Genomic DNA, 18958 nt, shown 5'->3' on the forward strand with positions numbered 1-18958 from the left:
TCTGCCTGAGGACAGAACAATCCTTTATAGAGTACTCACACTCCGTACAATTCCTATACTCAACTTTGGAAAGGCTGATGGTGTCACCCACGTAGGAATACACTTCTGGGATTGCTGTGATCCTGTAATCTTGGTAGCATGTTCTGTAACTGCGTAATGCTGTAGTGTGATAAAGTAGGCAGGTAGGTGCTCTATTTCAAGGCATAGCAGGTGTGTGCATTTGTCAGTCATTTCCTATGTGTTGGTGGCTGTGAGTGTCTAGCCACTGGATGTGTTGAGGATTGTGTTTTGTAGTTTCCCTATATAATGGCCATATATGACACAATCAGCCAAGAGACTGGGTTGGCAAGACATACCCATACATTTGACAACAGGCCTGGTGAGTAAAGCCAGCAACCCTAATATTAACCAGAATACAGTCTGAACCCATGCGTCGGACAGAAACACACTTGCCTTGGGATTTACACTAGTACATAATACAGGAGCTGCTGGTGTTTTATATATATATATATATATATATATATATATATATATATATATATATATATATATATATATATATATATATATATATATATATATATATATATATATATATATATATATATATATATATATATATATATATATATATATATATATATATATATATATATATATATAGACAACACACATACATCTACATAATGGAATACATGTCCTATACTGTTGAATGACTATGCTGGATGATATGTTTGTGATAACATCCAATGTCTGAATATCTGCCATGGCTTAGTGGTAAAGCACATTGGTTGTGGTGTGTACAGTCCTGGTTTCGAGCCTTGCAGAGGCTGGTTATTTTGTTGCTGAGCAGAACAAGGGCCGTTAGATACAGAGTTAGTAAGGCGCTTTTAAGTAGTTGTGAGCGGGTTTGTGCGGGTTTGTGCAACGGTAAGCAGTGGTTAGTTTAGTGGAGGCTCAGTATGGGACATGTAACTATGCATTAGCAGGCACTCCTATGCAAATGAGGTGAAGGATAGTGAATCTCAGTTTTCCCCAGGGTGTGAGGCAGGTCCCAAGAGTGTAAGAGCATAGATAGCCGAGTGCAAGACTTGGATATAGGTGACACCATTGGGGGTTTGTCAGGCATACTGTAAGTGGATTGGAGCCCTTTGGCTCGGGATTGCTCCTAGCTTAGCACGGCTAACCTAGGGATGTGTCTAAACCTACCTAGGGCAATCGGAAGGGAAAACAGCAGTAGGACAGTAATTCAGGAGAATTAGCTGAGCTGACAAGTGAACTGTATCAGGATCAGCCAATTACAGAGGCAGCAGACCAGCTCACCCCAGAACACTACTATAAACTAAGCAAACACCTTCCCCTTTGTTTTTTCCACACTCTACACCACTGGTGTATACAAGCGGGGAAATTTTAACAAACATACCTACAAAATGAGAAGGGCTGCAGCAGGCAACATAGAACATGTGCAAGAGGCTGAGGGTGGTGAGGATGTGAATGCTGCCGAACAACCCACAGTGAGGAGACAGAGAAGAGTGTACAGACTCAGGGTAATCTACCAGGGGCTACATGAGATGGAGATAGTGGAGCACTATAGAGTGGACAGAGACCTCCTACAGCAAATTGTTGAGCTGTTCCGGCCACACCTGACACATCAAACTGGCCGAGGGGAACCCATCCCAGTGGATACCAAGGTATGTGTAGGCCTAAGTATACTAGCCACAGGTACCTCCCAAAGCACAACTGGGGATATCATGGGGATCTCACAGATATCAGCATCCAGAGTATTCCATCAGTTCCTGGATGCCATGTCAGCACATGCCAGTGAGCATGTTTATTTTCTCATCACGCGTTAGGTGTTGACCAGCAATATGCATCTCTTCCACCAAATAGCAGAATACCCTGGGGTAGTGGGTGCTATAGACTGCACGCACTTACACATCAAAGTACCACCTGGTGAGCAGGGTAGGGCCTACATCAACCACAGGGACATCCCCTCCATCAACTGCCAGGCCATATGTGATGCCCAAGGCATTATAATGAATGTGTGTGCTGACTGCCCTGGAAGCTATGATGATTCAGAAATATGGCATCTGACGCAGCTGTACTACAGATTTGCCAATATGGGCATCCCCCATGGTCACCTAGTGGGAGATGCTGGGCACCCACTGGAGCCATGGCTGATGACACCCATCAGAAATGCACACACACCTGAACAACAATGCCATAATGAGGCACATGGACAGGTCAGACATATAATATAGCGTGTGTTTGGGATGCTCAGGACACGGTTCCGGTGCCTGGACACATCCAGTGGAGCCTTGCAGTATTGACCAGCTACATGCACCCAAATTGTTATGGTATGCGCTATGCTACACAATATGATACTGCAGAAAAAGCTGCAGTAGGAACAGCATCGGGCAGGACCACACAGCACCCCACCAATGCCAAGACCTGTACAGGCACAGAGTGACTCGTAGGGGGAACAACCTGCGCCTGACCCAGTAGGCAGAAGGAGGCATGCCCAGTATGACCTGGACTTGGCAAAGAGGCAACGCATAGCATATGCACTGACACAGTAGGGACCCAGGGGATGACACCCTCTCTGACTCACACAGACAGTAAAAGGGATGCCAAATATGACACTACCTGTGCTCAACCATGTATAGGGAGTGTACTATGTGCTTCCGACATAGGCAGCCCTCCAGCACCATCCTCAAGTCTGGCACACCCTCAAGGTAAGTCGATCAAACCTTCCAATTGCCAAATGGAGTAAAATGTGTTGTTACCTGTAGCTATGGTATGGATGTGAGCATTCAAGGGAATTGGGTGGCAGAATGTTAAGGCAGCAGACAGTAGACACCAATAGTGGCATCATGAAATCTACAACACATACTGGAGTCATCATAGTAGTCAGTACTACGCAGGGTGACAAAACCCACTACAGGTAATGGGCTGAGCAACATGTGTGTCCATACGACCCACACAAGTCTCAGCCAGCAGGACAGGTGTAGGCAGACACAAACAAATGCTGTACTATGGCCTCTGAATGTGCCCTATGGGTAACCCCTCCCTCAGACCTACACAGACAGACAACAGCAGGCCAGGCAGTTGGATGTAAGTCATGAAGACTAGGAAGTCAGAAACTATTATGTTGATAATTAAAGCTATGATGTGTAGTACACTGGTATGCCTCTAGCCAGCACAATAGGTAAGCCTACATGCTGAAATGGAGTACCTGACACACCAGTACAGTCTTAGCAAATGTGTACAAGTGTCAGATGTGCCCCCCATCCAACATCCACTTATAGCAACAGTCAGGTGTGCCCCCCCCCGCTCCTGTGTAGGAATGTAGGTATATTCAGGAGTCCCACCCCAGCTATGCAGACATGTAGCAACAGTCAATGCCAAATGACCGATGGATCCCCTGCAGACACAGCATGCTATCTGTTGGTGTACAACACAAAGGTCAGCACCACAGTGCAAACTACCTGGACTTGATCCACACATGCGATACAGATGGCCATACTGGGCATGCTCACACACTTGAAGTTATGAAGGCAATGTCAGTCAACAACATACTGAAAGGTCATACTGGGCATGCTCACACACCTAAACACATGAAGGTCATGTCTGCAAACACCAGTGGTCCAGACATATCTTGCAGTCACAGTTCTTAGCGCAGATACATGTCAGTATGCACCACTCCTATCTTGCACACACAGTGGATAGGAATACAGGCATATATGTAAGGACAACAAACTATAATAAGCCACAGGTAGACCGACATAGATGTGTGGAAGAGGGTGACCGTGACAAGGAGCCATCTGAGCCTGTCCCACCCAGCACACAGCCAAAGGGCCCCAAACACATGATGTGCAGATATCATTCACTGCAGATACTAGCCACCAGTATCTGTCAGCATGACAGACTATGTGGTGCACGTGCCAGCTGTGCAAAATGACTGTACAAGGTAGTAGTCATCTAGTAGCTGTATACACGTACCTGTGACATATGACCCCATGTGTGCCCACATGTGGCATGTCAACCCCTACATGAATGGGTTATGGCCCATTCATGCACTGCCCTCCTGATAGCAGTATTATTACAAGCCTGCTGAGGTCATCCAATGTGGAATACACCTTTGGGAAAGCTGTAGCTCAGTAATCTCCAAGGCGCATCCATAACTGCATATTGCTGTAGTGATAAACTAGTTAGGTAGTAGTTATAACGCCAGACTTGCCAACTATGTGTGTGATTGTGTGAGTGTCTGTCTCAGACTGTGTAGAGAGACATGTGTTTTCGGCTACTCACAGTCAGTAAAATTCAAATGCTCGACTTTGGTAAGGCTGCTGATGTCACTAACCTACAAATACACCTCTGGGAAAGTTGTAGCACAGTAGTCTCTGTAGTGCATTCTGTAACTGCGTATTGCTGTAGTGTGATAAAGTAGTTAGGTCAGTGTTCTAATCCCAGGCATGCCAAGTGTGTGTGTGTGTCCATCTGCCTGAGGACAGACAAATGCTTTTAGAGTACTCACACTCCGTACAATTCATATACTCAACTTTGGCAGTCCTGCTGATGTCACCCACCTAGAAATACACCTCTCGGAGTGCTGAAATCCAGTAATCTCGGTAGCACATTCTGTAACTGCATAATGCTATAGTGTATTAAAGTAGTTAGGTAGGTGTTCTATTCCAAGGCATAGCAGGTGTGTGTGTTTGACAGTCATATCCTGTGTGTTGGTGGCTGTGAGTGTCTAGCCACTGGATGTGTTGGGAAGAGTGTTTTGTAGTTTACCTATATAGTGGCCATATATGTCACAATCAGCCAAGTGACTGGGTTGGCGAGACATACTCATACATTTGGCAATTGGCCTGGTGAGTAACATCAGCAACTCTATTATTACCCAGACTACAGTCTGAACCCATGTGTCAGACAGACACACACTTGCCTTGGAATTAACACCAGTACATAATACAGGAGTTGCAGGTGTTTTCCTTTTCATTCTTTTCTAATGCTTTGGTGTCACGAGGTTTGTTCTTGGGATATATAATCTATATCTATGTATATATATCTATATATATATATATATATATATATATATATCTGTCGACATTAACACACATACATCTACATAATTGAATACGTCCTATACTGTTGAATGGGTACATTTCCATTATCGGGGCAACACTGTTAATGCAATCATTCAGGTGTAATGCAGCTCATTAACATGCCTGTTGAGAACATGTCTGTATAAAATGCTTGTGTTAATAATTACATGTTTAACCAAGTGACTATTCAAATTTTACACACGTCTATCTGACAGATGTCTTAAGGTACTGCATTACAGTGGAGCGATCACTTTAAAGTGTCGCCCCAGTAAGTTACACAGACAGGAAATCAGTAATAAGGAAACACTTGCAAATAACATGACATTCCTTTCTTCTGTTAATTAGTCATGACATGGTGATATGTACACTGCATGAAATGCATAACATGAAGTAACTGCCTGTACCTACAGTTTACAAAGACGTAGTTATGCTGACCATTTGTAATCAGACAGTTTTCAGTCCTCTGTGAGGCATGTGAAATGATGATTAAAAGGCAGTGAAATTGCTATGTATATGTTTGCCATGAAGGGCTAACAAGACACAAGTTGTTAAGATTAGGCTTCATCTTGGATTAATTATGTAAAAGCCTTGTACAATAGCAACAGATGTATACATCGTAAACAGTTATTTCCAGGCTCAGAGATGCCTTCCCAAATCCATGCCTGACACTCTTAAAAACAAACAATCACTGTTTACTGATCACATCCTCATGGCTTAAAGAAGCCAAGTAAGTATAATTAGAGATGTTGAGGATGGGTATTTGACAATGAAAAAGTTTTCTACAATGCCTGCTTTCCCTATAATGGATAGACTACTGTAAAAGTAGGCCTTTGTCTTTGTTTTTGCACTATTCTGCTTTTGGACAAACACTTTCAATGCGGGTGCTGAGCTCCGACTCCAACCTCAAGCCATGTTGTTTGGATGTTAATGTTAACAGTTGTGTGTAAATCAGTTAAATGGATAAAATGTAAAAACAAAATGAAAACAACTGTAACTTCTACATTTTAAACACATGTTAAGACTAACACAAATACATGGTTTGACATTGGATTCGGAAGGCAGCAACTGAATTAACAGTGTTGCCCTGTTAACGGAAAAGTACCCCCACAAAAACACACAAACATGCTTACTGGTGCTTATATATGTTTACTACTGCATATTTGTGCTTACACCTGCTTAATAGCAACATATTCATTATGTCACTAACACTGAGATTGAATGACATTAATTAAACATTTCATGCAGGACTCCAGTTCGCATGTACATGTTCTTATGTAGGTTGTACAGCGATACGATGTATAAATATGTTTATATACACATTCCACATGGAAAATGATATGTGCTAGTGTGTGACTCAGACCGTGAATGCCTGTTTGTTAGGCAAATGCTCTGACCAATACACTATTGCGGTGCTGCTTCAGTTGCATATATACCCATATACCCATGTCCCCTAGTTCCCCAAAAACCCACCCCAACACTTCACTAACACTGTAGTCATCCAATCTCCAGTTGGATTTGCGGTGTATCCACACCAGTACACACTGGCCACTCCCTACCTCTGTAGACCCATCCCATCCGTTGACTCACTACACGTATCCTCAGGAATCCCCAACGTTTAGTCCACAAACATTGGTGACATGAGTGACAAATAGGACACTATTCACAATTTTTGTATTATCCCACATGGGACACACTTGTCTTTATGTCAAGATTAGACTCTTACTTCCTTACATACTTACTCCCATTAACATGACACTACAATGAATTAAGTAGTCTGACTATATGGTAATGTACACGTTACACATGAGAACTAATTATGTATGTGTTCGGTGTGATTCTTTTACAAATAGACCGGTTTAGTATTTGGCGTTGCCATAGCAGGCAGATCACAGGGATAATTCCCTGTGTGAGGCAGTCCTCACATTTGATTCATTCAGCACAGCACTGACTTCGGACATTGTACACACTTCTGTGTTTTAGCAGTTTTGTCCCTTCCCTCTTATGCACTACCTATTATTCTATCTACTGTCGAGGTTTCTAAGGGCACATTCATGTGTTTATGTCTGCAAATGGAATGGATAAGTTACAGAGAATGTACTTCTACATATAGATGTATGCATGTGTGTATGCATACATATTTATAACTAACTCGCTGGCCTCCATGAGGTGGTCCAATTAAAACCAGGCCATCCAACCATGACACACCTGGATCCATAATCACATACCCATGGTTCCTCGACCCCACCCAAGTTCGACATACATGCAATCTATCCATTCTCCAGTTGCTTTCACGGCCTTGACACAACTTCACAAATTGCCATCCCCCCAGCGTTAGGTGCTCTACACATATGTTGTCCCAACACATGTATTATCATGCTCTCCAACCATTTAGTCCTTGAACATACTTGCCCTTGCTTGTGTAATGGATGGAGATCCAAATAAGCTGTTGATTTTTGGTAGTCCCACTGGGGACTACTATCTGATTGTTTGTAAGGTAGACTTAGCAGATCAACAATGTTACTCCCACTGGTAAAACCCTGCCTGTGGTGTGGGTAGCAGTGCTTTGCTCACTCCTGGCCTGGTTGATATGACATACGCTCACAGCACTATATAGTACTATAGTTGCTATTGATTCTCTTCTCATTCCTTTTCTATGCTTTATTGTTATGACATTCATTCTTCATATATATATATATATATATATATATATATATATATATATATATATATATATATATATATATATATATTAAACAAACAACCCCAAGGCAAAGTCCCAATAGATCCAATTACGTAAGTCCCTATCCCTATGTTAAAGCAGCAACTAACAAAGAAATAAATGCAAATATCGAACTCTAACATATTAAAACAATATAAATACTTTAATGAAAATAGCGACTTATTCTCCGCTTCATCAGACATCTGATGAAGCGGAGAATAAGTTCCATGAAAGCGCTTACGTTTTTTTCTTCGTTCTATTAAAGTATTTATATTGTTTTAATATGTTAGGGTTTGATATTTGCATTTATTACTTTGTGGTAGTTGCTGCTTCCTTTAACAAAGGGATAAGTTTTATGAATATATACATATATATATATATATATATATATATATATATGTGTGTGTGTGTGTGTGTGTGTGTGTGTGTGTGTGTGTGTGTGTGTGTGTGTGTGTGTGTGTGTATGTATGTATGTATGTATGTATATATATATATATATATATATATATATATATATATATATATATATATATATATGTGTATATTACATCTGTACATACTTATATACATTTCCTGTGCTGGGTGCTGCTTACACCCGCGTAAGCGCATTCAGATTTGCATACTGTTTGTTATATATGTTTACTGCTGCTTATGTGTGCTTACTTGTGCCTTCTTCATTATGACAGTACCACTTTGATTGAATGGATTTGGTTAAAAGTCCCATGCGATACTCAAGTTCACTTTTACAGCAGAATGACATTCATTCCACATGTAAAATGATATGTGCTATAGTTGAACTTGAACTGTGAATGCCTGTTCATTAAGCAGATACTCTAACCACTACACTATTGGTGTGCTGCTTCATTTTGATGTATACCCACGGTTCATAGTTGCCCAAACACTCACCGCAATACTTCACTAACACAGCAGTCATCCATTCTCCAGTTGCAAAAAACCACACCACTACACACACGCCACTCCCTACCACTCTAGATCCATCCCGCATGTTGACTCACTCCAAGTATATTCAGACGTCCCGAGCTTATAGTCCTGGAACATATGTTCATATAATAGTCAGGGTGTTCAAATAGGTTTCTTGTTTTTGGCTCATCTGGCTGGTGACTGGGACTGCTCTGTACCTGTTTGAAAGTCAGACTTAGCACGTGGACAAAGATAGTCCCACTGTTAGCACCCTACCTGTGGTTGGAGATGCAGGGGTTTTTTCTCACCTCTGGCCAGCTCGGGGGTTCTGCTGCTGTTTTCCTTCTCAGTCGTTATGAATGCTGTATTGTGACCATGTTCATTCTTCTTGGATGGATATATATATATATATATATATATATATATATATATATATATATATACATGTCTGTACATACACATGCATATACACCTACATACTTATTTACATTTCCCATACTATTAAATGACTGTCACTTATTGCCGTGCATACCCGCTGATGTCTGCTTGAAAGTGCCTTAATCACCCTATATCCGACAGCCATTATTCTGGGCATCATATAAAATTAGCAGCCCTTGCATGGCTTGGATCCAGGAACAGAAACATCATAGTCACTGGTTTTACCACTAAACCATCCGTGATACATTCTGCATGGATGGTAGTTAGGATATATGACTTCACTACAGGCATTCCACACTACTGGCAACAAATGTGACAGTCGGTCGGTGTACATATGTATAGTACATGTTAATGTTCATATGTTTCTGAGAGACATATGTATACATTTGCAAGAATACATATTTATGAATAGGACACATACTTGACAACTACTTATATGCATGTATGTGTGATGTGTAGTTATGCGAATATAAGTATGTACATTTATAGATATATAACTACATACCTGGTGTTATACATGGCCATGTATATGAACACCCGCATCCGCGAGGGACCTGTACCATTTGTATACAGGGGTTGTGTGCATTATTATGAAGTGGAACCTGGACAGGGTATACGATTTGTGGACGTGTACTATTTGGAAGATGGCTATGGGGAAGCTTCTTGGGAACATGTGAAAGGTATACATTCCTGATAATGCACATAGGGAGATGTGCATCACGGTCAGGTGTTTAATCCCGGGTTGTAGGTTCTGCAGGACCAGGTGGAGGCTGAGCAGGGTTGTAGACAAGTACTGCTAATCCAAGTTGTGTCCGGCTGTCAACTGGGATGGATATCGTGTTGTGCCACCAAGTCTAATCTTGAGAACAGGCACATCCCATGAGGGATGTTCAAAAATGATTGGTGCCGATGACTCCCATTCTTTTGGTTATATGAAAATGAAGGAGGGTTATATATGCATGGGATACCTCGTTTGCAGGCCTGAGACTGCTTAGGGTGAGACTGCCTACTAGATGTGGGTAGTGGGCACTATGTGCAAATATGGCTGGCCCATGCTAGCAGCCCGAGTATGGGTGGTTTTAGTGGATGTTCAGCATAGGGGGAGGTGTGCTGTGGAGGGGATAATGGGTATTCAATTATGTATCCAGGTGTGTAGGGGTTGGATGGCTCAGTTCAGGCCAAACCATTATGTGGTGTGAGCCGGTACCGTTTCTGTACATGAGTATCGTACATTTTAATGTTCGTATGTTTGTGGGATTGTGTTCTGCAATATGACCTGACAGGGTGTATTAGGGATGTGAATGTATGTTCTTTAGTTTCCTTTTTGATTCTCCCACTGCTCCCTCATACACCTCCAGTTCACCTATTGTACATCCGACCCAGTCTCCCCTTGGCAAATTATTACATTACCCATCACCCCCCCCCCCACAATCCACATGCACACCATCCATCCCTTCTCTGGTTGTTGGCCCATGGCACAGACAGCAGTACACATTGCCTACTCTACATATATCTGATACCATTATGGTTGTGTGGTTGACCGTTGCATAATTGGTCTTCCACATGCTGTACTTTATGCACATAGGTACATACAAATACTTATCTTTCATGACATGGTAGGTTGACCCAGGTTATACCCATTCATTTTTGGGCCATCCAGACAAGGACTACTCAGACCACGGATGGGCAGATATTAAGCAAATGCTCTGACCATTGGGCTAGACTTAGCAAAGGGCAGCGGCAGACAATCACGCTGCATTTCACTTCCACTTGGTATAAAAATCAACAAAACAATGAAATACAGACACGGGGTTTTAAATGTGATAGTTCTAGGGATGGGGGCTAAACATGCAGCTACGTGCTTGTGTGTTTACTCCTGTGATTTTATTTTGGTGTTCGCAGAACTCTCTTGTATGCTTTGCATACATTTTAGTATCCATGGACACTGATAGGATTGATTACTGTTAGAGGTAGGCTGTACTAGTCAGTATTTTAGGTTGCGCGACTGTAGCGGACATGTTCACGCCTCTGTGCAGCACTTAAACACACCCCCTGCACTCGCGCACATTTCCTGTGCATGTGGATGGTGCAGCAGCACACCTTCATTAATATGCATACGGTTCTGCTGTGCCATCTGTACACCACCCGCTCAGCGCAAGGCTAACACCGTCCGTGTGCCAAGCTTCATGAATCCTGGGGAGTAACTTTTACATTTGTAATATTTTGTAAACACCGTACAGTATCTCAGCAACCACTCAAGTTATACACATACTATCAGCAGCATTTTATTCATCTAGCTGAGAGCTTTCATATGAGGCTAAGGAGTTCTGTCTGTGTTATTTGGTCATTGAGATATTTAGAAAAATGTGAAAATTATATCTATATAAATTGATATCATAAAACAATAATCAATATCTATTTACTTGCACTAGACTGTGGTCAAATATTAATGTAGTTGCGTTTGTCATTGTGTAAGCTTTAAGATGAATTCTTTTAATACCTTGTACATAGCATGGTTTTGGAGTTATTAATGTAGATATGAAGAAGCAATATTTGAACCCTAGAGGGGTCCGTAGGAGTTAATTGCAGATGCACCTGGCGGCGTCATTCCTGGAGGCATCACTCGGATGTAATGAGTTAATTCCCAGCAGCAATTAGTGCTAAATACAGAATAGTATATAAAATATATATTCTGTGATATTAAATAGCATAAAGCTTTCCATTTTGTTTTGAATGAATGTCTTTACTTGAAATGCATATATCAATTATGCTTAGGCAACTCACTGTTTGCCTAACAGGTATAATAGCAGTGGAAGTGATGCATTTTTGACAAATTATTGACTTCACATCATATCTAGATGTATCAAAGTTTACCATGTACATGTGTCTAGTTGTTTATATTTTGAAATATTAAAATGACATGGCATTGATGTTATTATATATGTTTTCTTTTGCCAAACCTATATCTATTTTTTTTCTTTGTGGAAATTGCTGCTGCAACACAAATGAAAGTCAGGTGGCTGCGGCTGCACCACTACAGGCAACACAGGCACCAAGAACATCTGGGTCACAACCTGTCAGCACTGACCCCACAACTCCTGCACTACCTGCTCCAACTGCCCCAAGTAGCTCTGCCATGGGTGCTGGTACAGTTCTATCTTCTAGAAGTAGTACTGGTGGAGGAGGTGATTTCTTTACCATTCAAGAGCACATTGTGGAGAGGTGCCTGAAAGTTCTACATTAAATTTAGAGTTGATGCCCTGTCCAGAACTGACCCAGGGATCTGCAACATGAGAGAATGATGACAGCTCTGAGGGTGAAGACTAGATTTTCACTGCGCTCATGATGGACATGCATACACCTCTAATGTCCCCCACCTGTTGTTTGTGTCTGTCACCATCCCTGTCTTTCTTGTATGTCTGCAGCTGCTACCAAGCCCACTCTTCCTACCTAACCCTCTTATTCCTAACCACCTTCCCGAACAGTACTCTCTCTACAAAAAAAGAAATAAATGCGCAACTATCTCACAAGAAATCACACCCCATACTTAATTCTCCACTTTACCTATGTGTCTGCTTGATAAGATGAATTTGGTCCAATTGGTCATAACAACAGTATTCAGTTGTTATTAAATATCCCTGATGTGGTTGCTATCCAAACTCATGACATTTTTGTTACAAGTGTACATTTCTCTTGTGAATATGTGAATAGTGATGGTGTTCTTTCACAACAATCCTGTACATTCCTTTATTCTTCCCCTGTGTCCTGCACTCTGTTTGCCTCACCCCCTATTCTTACCACTGTACTTTCCACTCCTTTTTCACATGATTAATCAGGTCAAAAAATAAAATCACACAAAATTCACATGACCAGAGATGGTCATTAAAAAAAAAATTATAATTTTTTTGTCATTAACATTTCAGTGGCATTTGGCATTGAACTCCAGTGCTGAGTGTTGGTAAAGGGCATTTCACATCACATAGCAAAAACTGAATATTTCACCAATGACTGCACTAGTGTGGTTATCTTCATGCAAATTTGCTTAGCCCTACTGTGCTACAGAAATACTGACTTGTAGTTCTAAGAATAGACATTTACTCTTATATGTTTATTAGGCTGAGGAATATAACATACATTTTATGGGATGTTGCAATTGTCATTACTGTGATGAGTTCTGATGTCATTACTGTGATAAGGTATCAATCTTTTGTCACTGTCATGATATTCAGGTCTGTAGACTGCATTTTGCATATTGTCGATGGATAGAATCTAGAAGTATGTCAAACATTATGCAATGCTTTGTCATATTAACTGTGTGTGTGTGGTGTGTGTGTGTGTGTGTGTGTGTGTGTGTGTGTGTGTGTGTGTGTGTGTGTGCAATGATTGGCTACATGTGTTGTTAACCCATCATTATCCTTATATCTTAATTATGTTTCTACTCGCCTAGCTCTGCTTGCTCTGCACTGGAAACATTTTATTGTAAAGAACATGACATAATTATTTTGATGACAACCTTAGATTAAAAATATTGCAACTTATTCAGAAATGGCCCCTAAACGACATGTTTTTATGCCTCTCTTCCTGTGTAACTCTATTCTCCCCTTCTGTCTCAGCACTCATTTCCATCAACATTTGCATGATGCCTGGCATGAAGCACTATTGGTAACTCACAGTAAATGGCAAGTTTTATAGCAAAAACTGAGGAGAGTTTGCAGTCAGCAGCATTAGTGCACTGCCTTTCATGCTACTGCGCTTATTTTTTCTGCTGTATGCAAAGCCAGACTGATAGTAATATGATGAGACAGTTATCATATGCTGAAATGAAAAGGCTGTATGGTTTAATGTGCATCATATGGGATGTGTCGATTGTCATTACTGCTATGAAGTATGCTGCACAAAAAATTCCTTCATTTATACTGTTTGCATAGTCCCTTCAAATGTGTTTTTAACACCTCACATTTGACTTTCTTTGTGTTGTGATTCATAGGTTCATAGGTAGGTACTAGGCTATTGGCCCTAGGGCCCATACAAGCCTAGCCAAAAAATGTACCCTGGCTTTCGCCACCCAAGAAAATTATTTTCCTGTGCCCCTATTGAGCAGAGCCACAGAAGTGATCCCCGGGGTGAATTTCCCATTTCCCATCCAAACATCGAGATTTTTTTTGAAGAGTGCTAATGAGGAGCTCTGTTTGACATAGATAGGTAGTTTGTTCCAGAGTATGGGAAGTCTCTGAGATAGGAATCTATCCCTCCAGCATGTTCTGTTTATTGTGGTGACAAGGTTTAGGTCCCTAGAGCGTGTAGCTCAGAGGGATTGGGATTTCTTTAAGTGGAGCATGTCCAACAGCTCTGGGTTTGACATAGCTTTATATGTTAGGCAGAGATCGCCCCTGAGTAGGTGATATGCGATGGAGTAAAGCTGTAGTTTTTTGAGACGGTCTGCATAGGGCATCTGTTTGAGGCCAGTAATCCTCTTTGTGAGGTATTTCTGTGATCTTTCCAGTTGTTGTAGATGTCTTGTGAGGTACATACCAAAAGGGGCGTTGTACTCTATAATGGGTCTAATGAGTGATAAGTAGAAGGGAACAATGACCTCTTTTTTTCTGGATGAGAATCCTTTTGTGATGAGATGAGCCACGTAGAAGGATTTCCTGACCACTGTGGCAATGTGATTATCAAAGGAGAGACTACTGTCCACCTGTGTCCCAAGGTCTCTTATCACATTTTCGGCATTAAGTAGACTACCAGCTATGTGGTAGTTCATGGGTACAGAGTTTGTACCAAAGGGGATGACAATACACTTTTTGACATTGAGCTTCAGGCCATGGCTTTGATGCCAGGTATCTGTCTCAGTGAGGCCCTTTTGTAGTTTGTCCACATCTTTAGGAGTTTCGATTATGGCTCCTAGTTTGCAGTCATCTGCAAACTTTGTTAGCCAAAGACCTTCTGTTTTGGCCTGCACTTCAGAGAAGTAGATACCAAACAGGAGAGGACCCAGGACTGAACCCTGTGGTGCTCCACTTGTCACTGGTCTGATGTCAGATTTGATCACCCAGTGATCATGTTTATCAGCTGTTGATACAGATTGGAAGGTATTTGAATCCAGCATCACATTTTAAAATATGAATGTTATCATTTCTCGTTAAATATTGTTCTGTAAAATTATGGCTGCTTATGTTATTCCAGCAGCAGTAATCAGCATGGTCCATTATGTGGTTCATAGTAATCCCAAACCTGCTCATACATTTCCAGCAAAAAGTGCAATACATTTGATCAAAACAAGGATTTATGGAATAACAATCTCATACCTATGGACAATATATTGAACACTTTATTGCAATTATTCATAACAAATGTGTAACTCATGAGAAAGAAACAACATTGCATGCATTTGATCAGAATCTGAACTGTTTGTATGTCTGTACACCTTATTTGCATGAATGTTGCCATAGAGTACTGTAAACCCAATGTTAATTCCAATTCTAAGTTCAAAACCTCAAAAAAGCACTATGCATGTGCTATTTTGCCATCAATAACAATTGTTCTGCTACACATTGATGAAGTCATCCTATCAAATGTGCTCTAGCATACACTTAAACAAAGACTTGTCCTGTGGCACTTGCAATTCATACTGTGTACTCAAGATTTTGTCCATACCTCTCTTCTGCCGAGTGTAACAAATCTGGACAAATGTACAAATAGTAGGTGGACAAAGACTCCAAAATAGGGACATATTTTAAATTTTGTTCTTATAAACTTAGACAGCCACTAGAATAATAAGATTTGATATCAATCTTCATTTTATCCTTGACAGATGGTGTGATGCCCGTGCACTGGCCCAACAATCAAGGAGACTCAATCCTCACCACTAACACCAGTGAGGGGCGTCCATATAGGGAAGGATAATAAATACACACACAGTAAAATACAATTTCCCTTAAGAGCACACAGAGATTACAGTCAGTCTGGGGTTGGTTTCTCCCTTTCTCTCCAGGTCCCCAATAAGACTCCCCACTGGCACAAATATAGGGTCCAGATCTCAGCCTAGTGAGCAAGCTAAATCCTCCAGCACCCTCTCTGTCCAACCAGTGCTTAGTGTCCCTGCCCAAGTTGCAAACACACACACACACTTTGAAATAAGAGTTTATACAACCACACAGAGACTCCTGGGGAAAGCTGGAACAGGTTCTCCAGTTGTGCCCCTTTTACCCAGACTATACAGTAGAAATCACTGCCACCACCTAGCTAATATTTAGCAGCTACTCAAAGGCCCTTATGAAAGGTGTCCAATTAATACTGTGCAATATTATTATCCAAATGGTAAGTGCAACCATACAGTCAGGACTTATTTGGAGTGACTTGATACAGTATCACGATATGCATGCAATGTACACTTAGAGGTTAAATTATCGCTACACAAAACAGCCACAGTTGAAAGGTTTAAAAATATGTAATAATAAATAATAAAACCAGAAGACAATACTTATTACTACACAGTGCTAGTCAGGAGTTCAGAGATCACAGAGAAATATTTTAAATAATACAGTAGCAAAAGTTCTGACATCACAGAAAAAACAGACTAGTCTAATCTTCCTATTTCCTAACTATATCTAAGAGAAAACACAGTTCTAAAATCCTACTTACATCTAGACACAGGCAGAGATCAGGTCAGTTGGATGTTCTTAAGACAAATGCTCTAATGCTCTCATTCTTTCTGCCCTTACGCTGATAACACAGTACCACTGATTCATTTCAGATTACATCATTTCTTTCTGGTTCCCAGGCTAACAGATTCTCAGAGGTTAATACCCCTTGATCTTGCAGCTGGTCAGGTAGTCAGAACAATAAAATAATTTATACATGTAAATTCTAACAATTAACTCTAGTCTCAAGACAATAGCCAGAATTCTTTCATCCAGACATATAGGCTCCAAGCCCTGACATCAATGAATTGATAGCTTTGTAACAATAGAGTGCACTGTTGTTACATTTTTGCAGTTCCACACACCATTTTTCCCATTTAAGAGAACAAGCCTATGGCTTATATTAATATTTACAAATGACAGAATTATCTACAAAATTCTATCTGGCTAGGTTGGGAGCCTTCACCTATCTTCACAGATGGGTTTGGTTTTGAGATCAGAACTGACTCGGCTGTTACTACATCTCATGTCAGCCAAAAACTCTTGAGCTTCTCCTCCACCCAAAATCCCTCTCTCTCAATTTCTTCAGATCCCATTTGCCTCTTTCTGAAAACAGTCACGTCTAGCTACTGCTCTCAAGTGCTAATGGATTTAGGTAAACTTTTGTCTTTTATCTACAGTTTCTGCCTCTTTCCCTTTCCATCTTTTTTTTTTTTTTGCACTTAGTGTATTCCAAGTATCATCTATGATACTTTTTCCTTTTACACTTTTGTGCATTTCCCACTATCCCCCCATGTAGTCTTTTACCAGCCCTGTACATGCTTGTGTATTTCTACGACTATTATCACTGATAGTCCCTTTTCCCTTTATAAAAGTAAAAGATAGTAAAATCTCCTTTCTGCTTTCCCTTTAACTTTCTTTGTGAAGTGATATTTTTCTTTTGCTGCTTTCCTCACCTTGACATGGCTGAAAAGAGTAAGGACCCCTCTGGTTTCAAAAAATGCCAGAAGTGTGCCCATAAAATTCCATTGTCAGATGTTCACTCTTTATGTGTGTATTATCTTGGCCCCCACGACTTACATGAAGACTGCAGCATTTGTCATGCCTTCAACCACCAGACTCTTGTTGAAAGATATAATAAGCTTATTTTAAAAGGACTTCTTCCTTCAGCTTTTGACAAAGCCTTATCTGCTATAGATAAAGCAAAAACAGATGTTTCATCATCTTCATCCTCATCTTTTATGTAAAAAAACTAAGAAAATAAGTATTTTGGTCCCAATCTCCCCATCGGTTCCAAAAGCCAAGAAATTGAAGACCTCAGTTCCAAAGGTTCCCATGGAACCACAGGCTTTTTCTGCAGACATTCTGGTCCCAACGTCCATTCCAGCACTGATTGCAATTTTGAGCCCTTTGACGTTGAAGACCTCGATACATAAATGGACTACTACTTCACCTGCTAAGATCACATTGCCTAGAAGTACGTACTTTTCATCAATTGATCCCTTTGCTGGGGAGTTTCCAGAAGTCTTCTTGCAGAGACCTAAGTCCCTTTCCATGTCATCTCTCCACTCAACCAAATGTTTTTCAGAGCTCAACATGGAGAGGCTAGTCAATACAATTTTGTTGGCTACAGGGCTTTCAGGCTCGCTTAGTTACCAACCTCTTCGAGTCTTGGTACCAAAACGTCTTTCATGTCATTAACTACTTCTCCACTAACCTTCTTGGAGGTCTTAGAGTCCTGTGTTCCAAATCTCCTGGTGCCAGCTGTTCTGGCTCTGGAGTTGTTCACTTCTTCGAAGCAGGTAGCTACCTTGAGCTTTTCAGTTACTTCTGAACCAGACAACTCTTGGAGCCATGGCTAACCTGCCACTTCCAGGGGACAGGTCTTGACTCCAAGTTTGTTGGAGCCATCCCTGTTCCTTGGAGCTTTGACTCAAGTTTGTTTGGCTCTTGCTTTGGTCGTGAGGGTTAATTTCTTTGGAACAGGGAATGACCCTGGTTCTGAGGCAGTCATTCTCAGTTCTGGGCTCCCATCCCTCTTCAGGGGGGTTGGCCTTTGAGGCTATGCAGAGGGCCCTTTCTCTTGCAGAGACTCAGTCAGTACCTTCCCCATTGAAACAGGTACC

This window comes from Protopterus annectens, chromosome 3.part1 (genome assembly GCF_019279795.1).
Source record: "Protopterus annectens isolate FY-2018-M chromosome 3.part1, PAN1.0, whole genome shotgun sequence".
In the NCBI taxonomy this organism is placed as follows: Eukaryota; Metazoa; Chordata; order Ceratodontiformes; family Protopteridae; genus Protopterus; species Protopterus annectens.